Consider the following 15,777-nt stretch of genomic DNA (forward strand, 5'->3'; position numbering starts at 1 on the left):
TCGCCCAGCCCTACTTCATTTCTTCAATTGCTACTCATTCGGGTCTCAACCTCATGGAACTGACTGAGACTTGGATCAAACCTGAAGACACTGCCATCCCTGCAGCCCTCTCCACTAATTTCACTTGTTCCCACACTCCTCGTACCACTGGGAGGGGTGGAGGTACTGGTCTCCTTATATCAAAAGAATGGAAATTTGATCTTCAGCCATCACCTACAGGTAATGGTTCATTTGAATCGCATGCCATTACTGTAACCCACCCTGTTAAAATCCACTTTGTGGTCATTTATCGTCCCCCAGGTCAATTGGGAAACTTCTTGGAGGAGTTGGATGTGCTGCTATCAAACTTTCCTTTAGATGGTACTCCTCTGGTACTGCTTGGTGACTTCAACATCCACCTAAATAAACCCCAGGCTGCTGACTTCAAAACTCTGCTCACCTCATTTGATCTCAAGCAAGTGTCTACTACAGCGACTCACAAATCAGGCAACCAACTGGACCTCATCTACACGCGCTGTTGCTCTGTGGACAATTCTTCAGTTGCTCCACTGCACACCTCAGACCACTTCCTCATTACTGCTAACCTAGCACTTACTCCTAAAGTGGCTCAAACTCCAATGCAGGTCACCTTTCGACGGAACCTACGCTCACTCTCTCCATCTCGCCTATCTTCTGTGGTTTCATCCTCGCTTCCTGCACTCTCTCAGTTTTCAGCTCTGGACACGAACAGCGCTACGGACACTCTTTGCTCCACTTTAACATCTTGCTTGGACAACTTTTGCCCACTGTTGTCTAGACCAGCACACACCGCCCCATCTGCCCCCTGGCTGTCCGAGGTTCTCCGTGAACATCGCTCTAAACTCAGGGCTGCAGAGAGGAAATGGCAGAATTCAAGAAACTCTACCGACCTCAGTGTGTATCAGTCTCTCCTCTCTTCCTTCTCTGCAAATGTCTTCACGGCAAAAATATCCTACTACCACAACAAAATTAACAGCTTTTGTGATGCTCGGACACTCTTCAAGACTTTCTCTTCTCTTCTTAATCCGCCGCCACCACCTCCTCCATCGACTCTTACAGCGGACGACTTTGCAGTTTTCTTTACAAATAAGACAAGAACCATCAATGACCAATTCTCCACACCGCACACTGAGGAAGACTTCACAATGACCGACGCACACTCTTTCTCCTCCTTCTCCCCACTCTCAGAGTTTCCAAACTTCTGTCCAATCATCCTACTACTTGTCCACTTGATCCAATCCCCACTCACCTCCTCCAAGCGATCTCTTCTTCAGTCATACCTTCGCTTACTCACATTATCAACTCCTCTCTTCACTCTGGAACATTTCCCTCAGCATTCAAGCAGGCTCGGGTAAGCCCACTGCTCAAGAAACCATCTCTAATTCCTGCGGTTCTTGAAAACTACAGACCGGTATCCCTTCTTCCATTCATTGCAAAGACACTTGAGCGAGCTGTGTTCAACCAGCTTTCTATGTTCCTTGTACAGAACAACCTCCTGGACAGCAACCAATCTGGCTTCAAAAGTGGCCACTCAACTGAGACTGCTCTGATCTCGTTTACTGAAGCCCTGCGACTAGCAAGAGCAGCTTCAAAATCCTCAGTACTCATCTTACTGGACCTGTCTGCTGCTTTTGACACCGTTAATCACCAGATTCTCCTGTCCAGCCTCAGAAAGATGGGCATCTCTGGAACCGCACTCCTGTGGGTTAAGTCTTACCTCTTTGACAGATCCTTCAGTGTGTCTTGGAGGGGTGATGTTTCTAAGTCACAACACCTTGCTACTGGGGTTCCTCAAGGCTCAGTACTTGGACCACTTCTCTTCTCCATCTACATGACGTCATTAGGATCTGTCATTCAGAAGCATGACTTTCTTACCACTGCTACGCCGATGACGCCCAACTCTACTTCTCATTCCAACCAGATGACCCGACGGTAGCTGCTCGCATTTCAGCCTGTCTGAGTGACATTTCTAGCTGGATGAATGACCATCACCTTCAGCTTAACCTTACGAAGACAGAACTCCTGGTGATTCCAGCTAACCCATTGCTTCATCACAACTTCTCTATACAGCTGGGTTCGTCAACCATTACTCCTTCGAGGACAGCCAGAAACCTAGGAGTTGTGATGGATCATCAGTTAAGCTTCACAGACCACATTGCTACAACGACCCGGTCCTGCAGGTTTGCCTTATACAACATTGGGAAGATTAGACCCTTTCTGTCAGAGCAAGCCACCCAACTTCTTGTCCAAGCTCTTGTTCTCTCCAGACTGGACTATTGCAATGCTCTCCTGGCGGGCCTTCCTGCATGTACTGTCAAGCCTCTGCAATTGATCCAGAATGCAGCAGCAAGGGTTGTCTTCAATGAGCCAGAAATGCTCACTTTACTCCTCTCCTCATCAGGTTACATTGGCTACCAGTAGCCGCTCGCATAAAATTCAAGGTACTGATGCTTCCCTACAAGACAACCACTGGCAAGGCATCAACATACCTAAACTCACTGTTTAAATCTTATGTGCCCTCCAGAAGTTTGCGCTATGCAAGTGAACAACGCCTTGTGGTGCCATCCCAAAGAAGTTCAAAATTACTCTCACAGACCTTTTCCTGGACTGTGCCCAGCTGGTGGAATGACCTCTCAATCTCAATTCGAACAGCTGAGTCTTTACTCATTTTCAAGAAACATCTAAAGACTCATCTTTTTCGACAGCACTTAACCAACTAATGCTAGCACTTTTCCTTTTCTTGTTTTTTCATTTATATAAAGAAAAAAACTGGCTATGCATTCTATACTAGACTAACTAAACTTGTCATGGCACTTGTATACTGTTGTTGTTCTCTTGTTGACCTGACTGCTTCTATTGTTCTCATTTGTAAGTCGCTTTGGATAAAAGCGTCTGCTAAATGATTAGATGTAAATGTAAAGTTTTTAAAAGGTATGATGTTCCTCAAACGTTCTGTCAACTTAATTTTGATTTTAAATTCAACATTCTAGGAACACTGATTTGTAACATTCTGTGGCAGGAAGGGCGTTTCTGTTTTCATCATTGAGATTGATGGCCATTCTAGCCTAGCATTGGTGCCCCTGGGCTTTAAAATAGCAACGCATTTGCCGTTCATGAGGCGTTACGTTTTGACTCGCTGTGTCGTTAACGCGCTCCGTCACTGCTTCTGGAAACCCGGATGCGATCACCTGAGGCGGTAAGATGAATGCGCTGCTAGTTGTTTTTAGCATTTAACGAAATGTATTCAGTTTAAGGAGTGCGTTCTTTTAATGTATCTTTTGGAGACACCACTTTGCTTGGAGAGCAACATGAGCTACTGATTGTTATTGTTTGCATGCATTGGATGCATGTGCTGGATGTGGACACTGGAAAAGGTAGGGAGAGTTGGATACCCTCGCTAATCGTGCTCTGTATAAAATGTGTGTTTTGATGTGTTAGTTTGCCTTTAACAACGTGTTTTAATCCATACCCCTTTCTCAGTTGTAAAAACCTGAGTTTCCCTCCAGAGAAAGCTACGCTTAAATTGTCCTCGACGATCGGTATGTATATTCATTGTACGTGCATGCATTAAGTTAGAGAACTTATCTAGCAGAGTAACAGTCTTATGTTGTTTATAGGGCCCTGGTTATAGACCCGTAAAGAGCTATAACTGCATTCCAGTCGGGGTGCTCCGTGTTCCTTTACGGCCGCAGTGCTGTCCTGTTTCGATCCTGTTTCAATCCTGTTCACAACAATCAACTGATTCAACTACAACTCGGAATCGCGGTTGATTGTTTATTTTGATTTGGTCTTTACGTAGCTGGTTGCCTAACTGATATTAACTACAAGGACTCTCATCCATTTGATTCCTCTATTTGCTTTTCATTTGTATTTGATTTTGGTTCTAAAGATTGAATTATTCATTTTCTAATTATTTTCTGGAATAGTTCCTTCCTTTATTTTGCTTTATTTTGCGCCAAGTTGCTCAACAAACTGAAGTTCTGTTTCCTTTATTGATCTCTCTGTATATTTGGCCGCCATTGACATTGAGGTTTAGCCAACTGTTTATTTAAATTTATTACTTCTAAGATTTGGTCTCTTTTGGGCATTAATAATCTTTCCAGCCATCAAGGTCATTTTTCATATTTTATTATTTTTCATATTTGATTTATTTATTGTATCTCTTGTGTGTTGTCAGGGCCTGAGCACCAGGGGCAGAGGATTCCTATTGGGTGATGGTGTCTTTCTCACAGTGTGCAGTGTTTGGTATTTACACCTGTGTGAGCGCGTGTGTGAGTGTGTGCGCACAGTGAATTGCAGTGGTCCTGCATCTGCGGATGGCTTGCTGCGACCCTCTGCCTCTGCGCTTCTCGTTCCTGCCTTGACCGGGTCCTAACCCTATAAGGGTTTGCCAAACTTGAACAGTGCCTTATATCCTTTATGCTCTTTCTAAAAAAATTGTTAATAAAATATATTTTTGTATGATGACCCATGCCTCTGACTCTATTTGGTGATACGAACCTGTGTATGCCTTTAGTTGGGGCTCATTCTAAATTCTTTGGGCAAATTTCCCAGAGTGGCGTAGTCGGTGTGCAAATGGTACCATCTTGTTAATTATAATTCTTTGAGAAACCCCCCTTACTGCCCTCGTGTTACACGCCACAATTCCAAAAACATAAAAATGTCCAGTTTCCTTAGTAGAATGTTATTTAAAGGTTAGTATGATGTTCCAGAACCAATCTGAAAGAAAGAGAAATAAGAACACAAACTACAACTTTCTTCAGTCACAGCCTTAGATGAACTGAATATACAATACTTTAAATCTCTCTAGATCTGATTAAACAACTCCACAAACAGCATCACTAGCTTCAGTTATTACTACCCAGATTTACTTCATTTCTATTGGACGTCTATATAAATTCTTATTGAGAATTAACAGAGGATTAGATGTTGACCTCTTGTTGAAAATGTTTCATTTAAAGTCACCATCACTGAGATCAGTTAGCGATAGTTTTTGCAGATGTTTTCAGAAAACATTTCTGATTTGAAAAAGCAGATCAACATGTCTGTTTTAATAACAGGCAAAATGACTGCTTTAAAATAGTTTAGACAGTAGTTCTATGTGTTATTTTACTTCTGGAGTTGAAATGTTATATGGAAAGAAAGTAAACTCAAATATGAAAAGATAAATAATTTTTACACTTTAATGATTTCTGTAAGATTGTCCAAAACTATTTAAAAAGTTTAATACATTACACTTAGACATCAGCACTCATCATACAAACCTCAACAACGGTGACAATAAAAAAAAATGCAGCAATGCATCCTGGGAGCCCTGAATGTGTTTTGTGTGCTGGTATGAAGTATGTCACCATTGATGTGGTTAATATGCCTAATGTTCACGTCTGTGAGTGTATTAATGGCTAAACATTTTTTAAACAAAAAATTAACAATGTCAGTATTTATACACTCCCAAACACCAGCATCCTGTATCTAAAATGAGAACGTTTGTAGACGTGTGACAGAAATAAAGTCAATCTGGTAAGTAATATTGAAAGTGAAGCTTGTAATGCTGTATGTGGAGTTGTTTAATCAGATCTTGAGAGATTTAAAGTCTCATATCTTCGGTTTATCTAAGGCTGTGGCCGAAGAAAGTTGTAGTTTTTCTTATTTCTCTTTCTTTCAGTGCTTGTTCACAGCAGGTGTTTGAATGATTGAATGTTTCAGAAACATCATACTAACCTTTAAATAACATTATACTAACATTAAGGAAACTGGACATTTTTTTGTTTTTGGAATGTTACAAATCAATGTTCCTAGAATGTTGAATTTAAAATCAAAATTAAGTTGACAGAACATTTGAGGAAAATCATACCTTTTAAAAACTTTCCTCTAACATCAAGAAAACTGGACACTTTTTTTATGTTCCTAGAAACAACACTGAATATTTGAAGAATGTTCTTGTAACAAAATTTGGTATTAGTGTGTTATGTGTAAGCCAGGTTATTTAAACTGCAAGAGTGTGTCTGCCTCCCAAACAATGTTAGGTAGGTTATTCCAGAGATTAGGCGCTAAATTGGAAAATTATCTGCTGCTCACAGTTGATTTTGATATTCTAGGTATAATCAAATTGCCTGAGTTTTGAGAATGCAGCGGACGTGGAAGACTATAATGTAACAACAGCTTGTTCAAATACTGAGGTGCTAAACCATTCAGAGCTTTATGATTGATTGATTGATTGATTGACTGATTGAACTTTATTGTCCAGTCTGTTTTCACAGAGAGGAAATTTTTCTTTGACACTGTAACATACATTCACTGCTTAAAAATCACATCACACATCAACAGCACAGATACAAAAGAAATTCTATAGTTAAACACTGCGATATTTTTTCTAGCCAAGGGAATTTTTAGTCTACGTCCAGATGGGAGCAATTCAAAAGCAGAGTGAAGAGGGTGTGTTTTATCTTTAAAAATCGCAATTGCCATTTTACCCATAAAATGATCGAACAAGCTCTGAAGTGGCTGTTGTTTTTGTTCAGTAATCTTATTTGCTTGAATAATTATTTGTGAGAATTTGTTCTTTTGTTTTAATGTTAGATTGCCGTACCATGAAACAATATTACATGTGAGAATACTCTCAATCATTGATCGATATAACATAGTTAGGGTCTGCTGACTAATATTGAAGCTTCTGAGTTTCCTGGGGAGACCCAGGCGTTGTCGTGCTTTTTTATGAATGTACTCCACATTACTTTCAAAATTAAGTTTCTCATCTATAATTGTACCCAAGTATTTAAAATTCGAGACCTGCTCTACAGTTTTTTCCTTTATGACAACTGGTTTATATTCAGATGCGGTATCTACTCTTCTCGACTGATTTCTCAAACATAGCTCTTTTGTCTTTTCAATATTAAGATGTAAAAAACTACTCTCAAACCAACAGATAATACTGTCAATGTACTCAAAATATGAGGTGCAGTTCATTTCTTTCTGACATGAGACCAATGCCATATCATCGGCATATTTTATAAGGGTAAGGTTATCGTCATTGCACTTTAGTTCATTTATGTATACTGAAAAAAGTATTGGAGACAGTACACATCCCTGCGGGAATACCAAGTAATCCGACATAACATTATTAACACAAACTCGTTGAGGGCGACCTTTTAAAAACTCCTTAATCCATGAAATCATCCAACTACTAGCACCTTACTCATAGAGGCACTTTAAAACAAGATGAGGTTGTACAGTATTAAAAGCAGATGAGAAATCCATGAAGAGTATTCGAACATAGGAATTTGGGTTATCTAGATGATTTTGAACCTTATTTAAGAGAGTGAGAGAGGCATCCACAGTGCTCCTATTTGCCTGATAGGCAAATTGCATGGGGTCTATGCATGTCTCGATTTGGGATAACAGTTCCTTACATACTATGCGTTCCATACATTTACACAGAATAGATGTGAGTGCGATTAGGCGAAAGTCTTTGAGAGATTTTGCATTAGGTATTTTCGGCACCGGGATGACAATGGAATTCTTCAAAGCTAATGGTACGAAACCATTGTCCAGGAAGATTTGAAATAACCTTGTACACACATGTCCAAGTTGTGCTGCACATTCTTTCAGGACTTTCCCCTTCAGGCCATCTGGGCCAAATGCCTTATGCGGTTTAATTTTATGAAGCACTGTGACAACATCCCTCTCCTGTATAATCATAGGCTGTGATTGAGTCATGGTCATCATTAATTCATTACTAACTGACAAATCATCATTAAAATCATTATCAAATCGTGAATAAAAAATATTAAGATTATTTGCGAGACAATGAGGGTCTTCATGTTGTTGAACTCTTTTCTTTTGTCTACCCATCATTGTATTCAAACCCTTCCATGTGTCTCTTACATTCCCTGTTTTTAATTTCTCTTCAACATTCTCTTTATATTCATTCTGTGCATCTTTTATCTTACGTTTTACTGCTTTGTTTAACTCTTTTACTTTCTGCTGATCATTCTGCAAGAAGGCAATTTTCTTCATGTTTAGGTAATGTTTCAAATCTTTGTTAATCCACGGCTTATTATTTGGATAGACTCTGATATTCTTTGTTTGAACCACTGAATTTACACAGAAATTAACATAACAGGTTATTGTATCATTCAACAATTCATGATTACTACAACAGTCATCATCGTTAAAAAATAAGTCCCATTCAGTGCACTCAAAACAGCCTCTTAGCTTTTCTATTTCGTCCCTGGACCACGTTTGAACCTGCTGAACGGCAGGCTTGATCCTCTTTAAAAGCTGCCTGTATTTTGGTAACAAATGAATAACGTTGTGATCCGAACGTCCCAGAGGTGGATATAGCTTTGGCACATATGCACCTTCCACGTTACCAAAGCATTTGTCCAGAGTCTTAACCAGTCTTGTCGGACAGGTTACGTATTGCTCAAGATTTGGCAACAGCGTAGATACATTGCATTTATTAAAATCTCCAAGCCAGAAGACTGGGTCATCGGCAGAATTGCAAAGCGCTCTGTTGTAACTAGCAGCTATGCATTCGGCAGCAAGTGCAAAGTTTGGTCCAGGCACATAGACTAAGATAATTGTTATTTGTCCGAATTCACGAGGCAAATAATATGGCCTAAAAGACACAGTCAATAGTTCATTATTGTTATTCGCCCACCTGCTACTAACGAACATACACAGTCCTCCTCCGATTGTTTTGGTTGACTTGGCACTGTCGCGGTCCAGACGGATTAATGAGTATCCTTCCAAGTGTATGTTATCAATCGCCTCCGTCAGCCATGTCTCCGTAATGCAGATCAGGTTAGCTCTTTTAAAGTCTCTGTTATATTTCACCAATGCTGTAAGTTCGAGCATTTTACTTTGAAACGAACGAGCATTAGTTAAAGTTATTGTAGGAAGAGGAAACCGTGAGATTTAAATCTGTTTCGGATTCCGCCTCTAGAGCCCCTCCGTTTTATTTTCTTCTTTCTGTTTGTTGTGTGGATGGAACAGATTATTTCGGAAGGTTCATGAAGAAACTTTGGTGGGGTTCTAACATTGTGTCGGAATCTCAACAGATCTTCGCGGCTGTAAAACATTGTCCTCATTAGTCCGTTGTTCCATAGATTTCCAAAATCCACTCCATTTCCCAGCGCAGACACACAGTCTATAGCGCATTTTAGAATCCAGAACACAACGATTATCTTAAAAAGCATGTTGCCTTTAGAACGTGGACTGTTTACAGTTTAAAACAAACAAACAAGCAAGCAAACACATGAGCACACCAGCGTCTGGGATCAGCACTTGTGCATGCGCCCCCAAATAACAATTTAAATTAGATTTAAATTGTTTATTTAAATCTATACGCTGTTTGATAGGGAGCCAGTGCAGTGTTGACAGAACCAGGCTAATATGGTCTTACTTCCTGGTTCTATTAAGAACTCTAGCTGCTGCATTTTGGACTAACTGGAGTTTGTTTATTAAGCGTGCAGAACAACCACCCAATAAATCATTACAATTATCTAACCTTGAGGTCATAAATGCATGGATTAACATTCCTGCATTTGACATTGAGAGCATAGGCCATAATTTAGATATATTTCTGAGATGGAAAAATGCAGTTTTACAAATGCTAGAAACGTGGCTTTCTAAGGAAAGATTGCTATCAAATAGCACACATAGGTTCCTAACTGATGATGAAGAATTGACAGAGCAGCCATCAAGTCTTAGACAGCATTCTAGGTTATTACATGCAAAGTTTTCAGGTATCTAGTATATTTCTAGTATCTTGGACAGAAAAGGGAGATTCAAGATCAGTCTATAATTAACTAGTTCTTTGGGGTCAAGTTGTGTTTTTTTTATAAGAGGCTTAATAACAGCCAGTTTTAAGGTTTTGGGGACATATCCTAATGACAATAAGGAATTAATAATAGTTAGAAGAGGATCTATGACTTCTGGAAGCACCTCTTTTAGGAGGGTCTAACATACATGTTGTTGGTTTAGATGATTTAACAAGTTTATACAATTCTTCCTCTGCTATAGTAGAGAATGAGTGGAACTGTTCCTCAGGAGAGCTATAGTGCACTGTCTGATGTGATACTGTAGCTGACGGCTGCATGGTTACAATTTCATCTCTAATAGTATCAATCTTAGAAGTAAAGTAGTTCATAAAGTCATTACTGCTGTGATGTTGGGAAATGTCAACACTTGTTGATACTTTATTTTACGTTAATTTAGCCACTGTATTGAATAAATACATGGGGTTATGTCTTCTAAAAGAGATGAAAAGTAATCAGATCTAGCAGTTTTTAATGCTTTTCTGTAGGGTAGGTCATTTTCCTGCCAAGCAATACGAAATACCTCTAGCTTTGTTTCCCTCCAAGCTGCGCTCCATTTTCTGGGCTGCTTTCTTTAGGGTGCGGATGTGCTCATTATACCATTGTGTCAGACTGTTTTCCTTAACCTTCCTTAAGCGTAAAGGAGCAACTATTTAAAATGCTAAAAAAAAGAGAGTACATAGTTCTATGTTGTTCTGAGTTTTTGGATATGCTAAGGAATTGGGATACATCAGGAAAATTACTTACAAAGCAGTCTTTTGTGTTAGAAGTGATGGTTCTACCAACAAGAAATATAATTTACAGTTTTAGCTATATGAAATTTGCACAAAACTAAATAATGATCTGAGATATCATCGCTTGGCTGCATAATTTCAACACCATCAACGTCAATTCCATGCGTCATGAGATCCCAAGATTCATCGGTGCTCCAGTTAAATTGGACCTCACTACCTCGTAACACAGTAGCGTTCTTAGGTTCTAGATGGATAAAAGAGGCTACAGCTGTGAAAAGGAGAGACTTTTGAGTAGAGAATTGAAGAGAATTGAAATATTACATCCAAACTGCACTCAGAGTGAACTGTGCACCAGTTAAGCAGAAAGAACCCTTGCCAGCAAGGCAGGGACATCCAGGTAATAGAACCTAGCAATAGTGGAAGGCGAGGTCCAGCCAACCGCCGCACAAATTTCTGTAATGGTCATGTCACCAAACCATGCACATGAAGAGGCGATGCCTCTAGTTGAGTGGGCTCATACTCCCAAGGGCCCTTGTAGGCCCAAGGAAGAGTAGGCTAGCAGAATAATGCCAATTATCGACTTAAAAAGTCTCTGCTTCGTGACCAAGTTTCCTTTAGCACAGCCACCAAAGCAAACAAAGAGCTGTTCTGACTGCCTAAACTGGATGGAACACTCAATATAAACTTTCAGAGCCCTAACAGAGCAGAATAAATTCAACTCCTGGTCCTCTTCTGAGGGAGGAAGCACAGAGAGCTTGATAACCTGTGCTCTGAATGGAGTTGAACGCAACATAGGTATATAGCTATGCCATGGTTTCAGGACAACATTGGAGTCGCCAGGCCCGAACTCCAAGGAATTAGGGCTTACAAGTCCCCCACTCACTTGACTGATGCTAACACTAGTAGCAGAGCGGTTTTAAACATCAGGGAACGAAGGTCGACGGACTGCAGCAGCTCGAAGGGAGGACCCTTTAGGGCCCTCAGAACAGTGGCAGGTCCCATGTCGGGACAGTAAGGGGTTGGGCGGATTTAACCTCCTGGCTTCCTTCAGAAAATGAACAACAAGGTTGTTCCTGCCCACCGATTGGCCTGTTATATGGCCATGAGAAGCTGCTATCTCTGCCAAATAGACCTTGAGCGTGGATGGGGAGCATCCCTTATCCAACAGCTCCTGCAGAAAGGACAGTATCACCACGTTACTAGTGAGTGGGTCCCCATGATTATCTGGATTTGAAAGTAGACATCTTTCAGGTCCAGAGAAAAGAACCAGTCCCCTAGGCAGATTTGTGAGATGATCTGTTTCAGTGTAATCATCCTGAATGGCCGTCTCATGAGGGTGTGATTCAGACATCTGAGATCAAGGATGGTCTGAAGGCCGTCTGTCCTTCTTGGAGATGTGGAAGTAATGGCTGTAGAAACCTGACTCGCTCTGGGTCATAGGGTCCACCTCTTTGGCTCCTCGTCCAGACGGCTGCATGATACTATATCCAGCCCACTGAGGGACTCAAGGAGTGCTGTATGGGAAAGTCACAAACTAAGTGAATCAGTCTGTGCTCTGAATCTGTATGAAAAGTTGCTGTTCCAAGTGGTTTTTCAATAAAGCCTCAAAAAACCACTACATCCTGGTAAATGCCTACAAGACAGAGACCATTCCAAACCTAATTCCCCGACGGGTGGGGTCAGCGATCGAGCCCGACAGCTTCTCCACATCCGAAGCTGCTAATGGCATGCTGTCATCATCATTCCCACTGAACAAGACCAGATCACTCATGCACGCAGAGGGATGCCGGTCAGGCAGAGTGAAGAGAACGGGGGAAGCCTCTCTGTGTGGAGAGAGCAAGGTACATGGGACCTGAGCTGATATAAGCTTGCTCGCATCTGAGTGCTGAGATCCTCTGCGCCACTGTTTTTCCTCATAAGTTCTGAGCCAAGCACAGAGAGGCGAGATTCATGCTCCCACAGTGGGAGCAATTCATCTCGGTGAGCGTGGATTCTGCGTGGGATTTCCCTAGGCAGGAAGTAATGGCCGTCATTGCCATGTAAGGGAGCCCTGAACATACCACAGTAACAGGGTGGTCATTTTTGAAACAATGCCGTGAAATTTGCTCTTTAGATATGTGCTATTATGTGCTAGCGGATCGCTGCTGCGCATCACTGAAACCAGCGGAATAACGGCGAATCAGCTGAGCATACTGGTTCCATTGTGATGCGAATCAAAGGCAATTATGAAGAAATGTTGTCGTCACTGAAGGAGAAGAAATCTGAATCCTATGGCAAAGTGGGCGCTTATATAGGCAGATAACTCCACCCATTCTGATGGGTTTTGTGCAGGCTTCGCGGCCATAGGTTTGTGCAGCACCACTGCCGAGCCATTGGTTTGCTTTTAAAACATACTGCATGGACCAAAGGCTTCATATCAGGAGAATTGAAAAAAATAACTTTTTCCCATAGCTGTTACAAGACAGAAGGGGCAGACACACGGATAAAGGTAATGAGAGTTTATTTTGAACAACCAGATGAGTGCTCGGCAGTGCAGGTAATGGTAAGGAGGTGAGTAGATATCCAGGTGATGTAGACTTAAAAGACTTAGTACGTCTTCTTGTAGATGGAGATTGGATGGAGACACACAGGACTGGAGAAGAATCTTGAGCACACTCAGGAGACGAGGAACAACGAGGACGACTTGGAGAGAATACAAGGGAACAGGTAAACAGCACTGGAGTCCTATAGGTAAGCACAGCGTTAGCGTCTTGGTGCAAATGTTACCAGACAATGACTGAGAGTGAGAGTGGTGCTTGAGTGCTGGAGGTAATTGCTGGATAGATGGTATGTGTGATCAATACTCAGGAGAGGGAGTGCGCTGTGACTGAGTGAGGGTGGAGTCTGGCGTGATTGTGACAATAGCGTCTAGCAAAGACACAGTGGAGTCTTGATAGGGAACTGTAGACACTGGAGTCTGTGATGTTTTCTGACATGACACACATTCTTTGTGTTAAAGTGTATTACTTTATTAAAGAAGAAGAAGAAGATGCATTTCATCCATCATCTTTAATAAACACCTTTTAAATTTCTGATTTCATAATATGTTCTTTTTTAAAATGTTCTAAATGTGTTCTGTACGGTTTAAATTTAAATAAGTCTCTTATCTTCACCAAGGCTGCATTTATTTAAAAAAAATCATTTTTTGAGAATCATTACAATTGAAAAGAACTGTTTTATATATTTAAAAATGTAATTTATTCCTGTGATCAAAAAATAAAACAAAAAAAAAATTACTTGTTTTGTCAGCAGCCATTGTTCTAATCTTCAGGTAAGCCAAGTGATATTCTGTATTAACATGCATTCAACTTTAATCCTACAGCATTTTTTCTTGGAAGCAAAGTCGGATAAACACACAAGCCTTTACTTAGCAGATGACACACTCACCTTGGATTACACATAGCTGGAGGATGTGGCAATGCATATTGCCAGAGAAGCAGTTAGACCATTGTTCTGCACAGCAAGGACACAGTAGAGAAAATATTTCCAATGCCACATTATATAAAATTGTAGAAACTTTTTACTTTGTTTACAACATCAGCTACTCACAGGAATGGTGCAGTCATACGTAAACAGCCTACATTAAATTGTTGTGAAATATAGTCCAGATGTGTGTTTCTCATACTATTTAAATAACCAAATTAATTTTATTGAATTACGTATATCTTATGGAATTGCATATATGTATTAAAAGGAAAAACTTTATCAAGTGATACCATTAAACTTTAAGATATATGATATCTATGTATTATATACATTATGTGTTACATATGATTCACATTACAAAATTATCCTCTATGGATATTATGAAAAAATTAAAGCCAGTACGAAATACTGCCTGATGTACAAATGCTTTAGCTAAAACTTCCAAAATGTTACTATTTTGTAAATCAAATTTTTCTATGAGCTCATGTTAACTGAGAAACTATGTGAACTATATGTACTTAAAAATATATTTGTCACGCTGCTGGACCTCAGGAAAATAAATAAATATGATTTAATAATCTAAAATTAGAAATGGTGACCAGTTATAGGGCCTAAATATACACTTTCCATTCAGCATTCATAAGTGTATAACCTAAATATATGCATTAATAAAAATATTAATTCAAGTATAATAAAAAATGCATAATTCTCATACAATGTGTGGAAACAAACCTGTTAAGAATCTGTGAGTAATGGTCATGAAAAAAATGTCACTAATAAGAATTTATATATATATATATATATATATATATATTATTATTATTCTTTTTCTCTTTCTTTCTCTTTCAAGTTTAGATTAAATATTACCTGAATCTACTGCTAACGTAGTAAAAATATAAGATAATTCAAGGCAACATATAAACAGAATACTGTTTTACCTTAAAATGTTGAGTCACCATTTAAACTTATGACCCAACTTTGTCTAACTTATAAAATAATTTATCGTATATGTACCAACACACAATCACGAAAGCGTCATCTAGGTTATGAATTCTGCTGCTGTATTCTTACCTTGAGCATTCCAGGATGGGTTATACAGCATACCAGACAGAAATCATGTTTCCCACAGTCAGTATAGTAGCAGTTTCTTGGCCACTGTAGGTTGTGGCCAAAACCAGCCAGTTAAATATTACTGAAAGCAACATAGCCTTTTTAGCCTTGAACTGACCACTGCAAATATCCATCAGTGACTCACAGGCTATGGTGAATATTTTAGTGATGGCCTAAAATAATGTTTGAAATTTGCTGCTTTTGTTAAGTCACATGTGAGGCCCACTCCTTGTCTTCCATTCACTATCTCAAGGGAATCTTTTTAAGGTCACATCCTATTTGCTGAATTGGCACCACCCAGGTAGAACATTTCTGCTCTTTAAAAACACAATTATTCAAGAATAGAACATAATGAAGCAGACAGTGCCTGTAAAACTCTCTTTATTGGTAAATCAACCATTCATTTCTGTCTGCATACAAAGTGCATTAGAACGGCCAACCGACAGCAGAGAATGGCTTCCAGCAGGTACTGACATCACACATTCAGACTGAAATCAGACACAATAGACTGAAAAAGCGAATTGTGATTGACGTCCTTTCACAGTGTTTCTGTCTAATTTTAACTTTAGCTTCACTGTGGTTGTAACTACAATTCTACATCCTAGAACCATATTGTGTAGTCTAACTGA

This window comes from Carassius carassius, chromosome 28 (genome assembly GCF_963082965.1).
Source record: "Carassius carassius chromosome 28, fCarCar2.1, whole genome shotgun sequence".
NCBI lineage: Eukaryota > Metazoa > Chordata > Actinopteri > Cypriniformes > Cyprinidae > Carassius > Carassius carassius.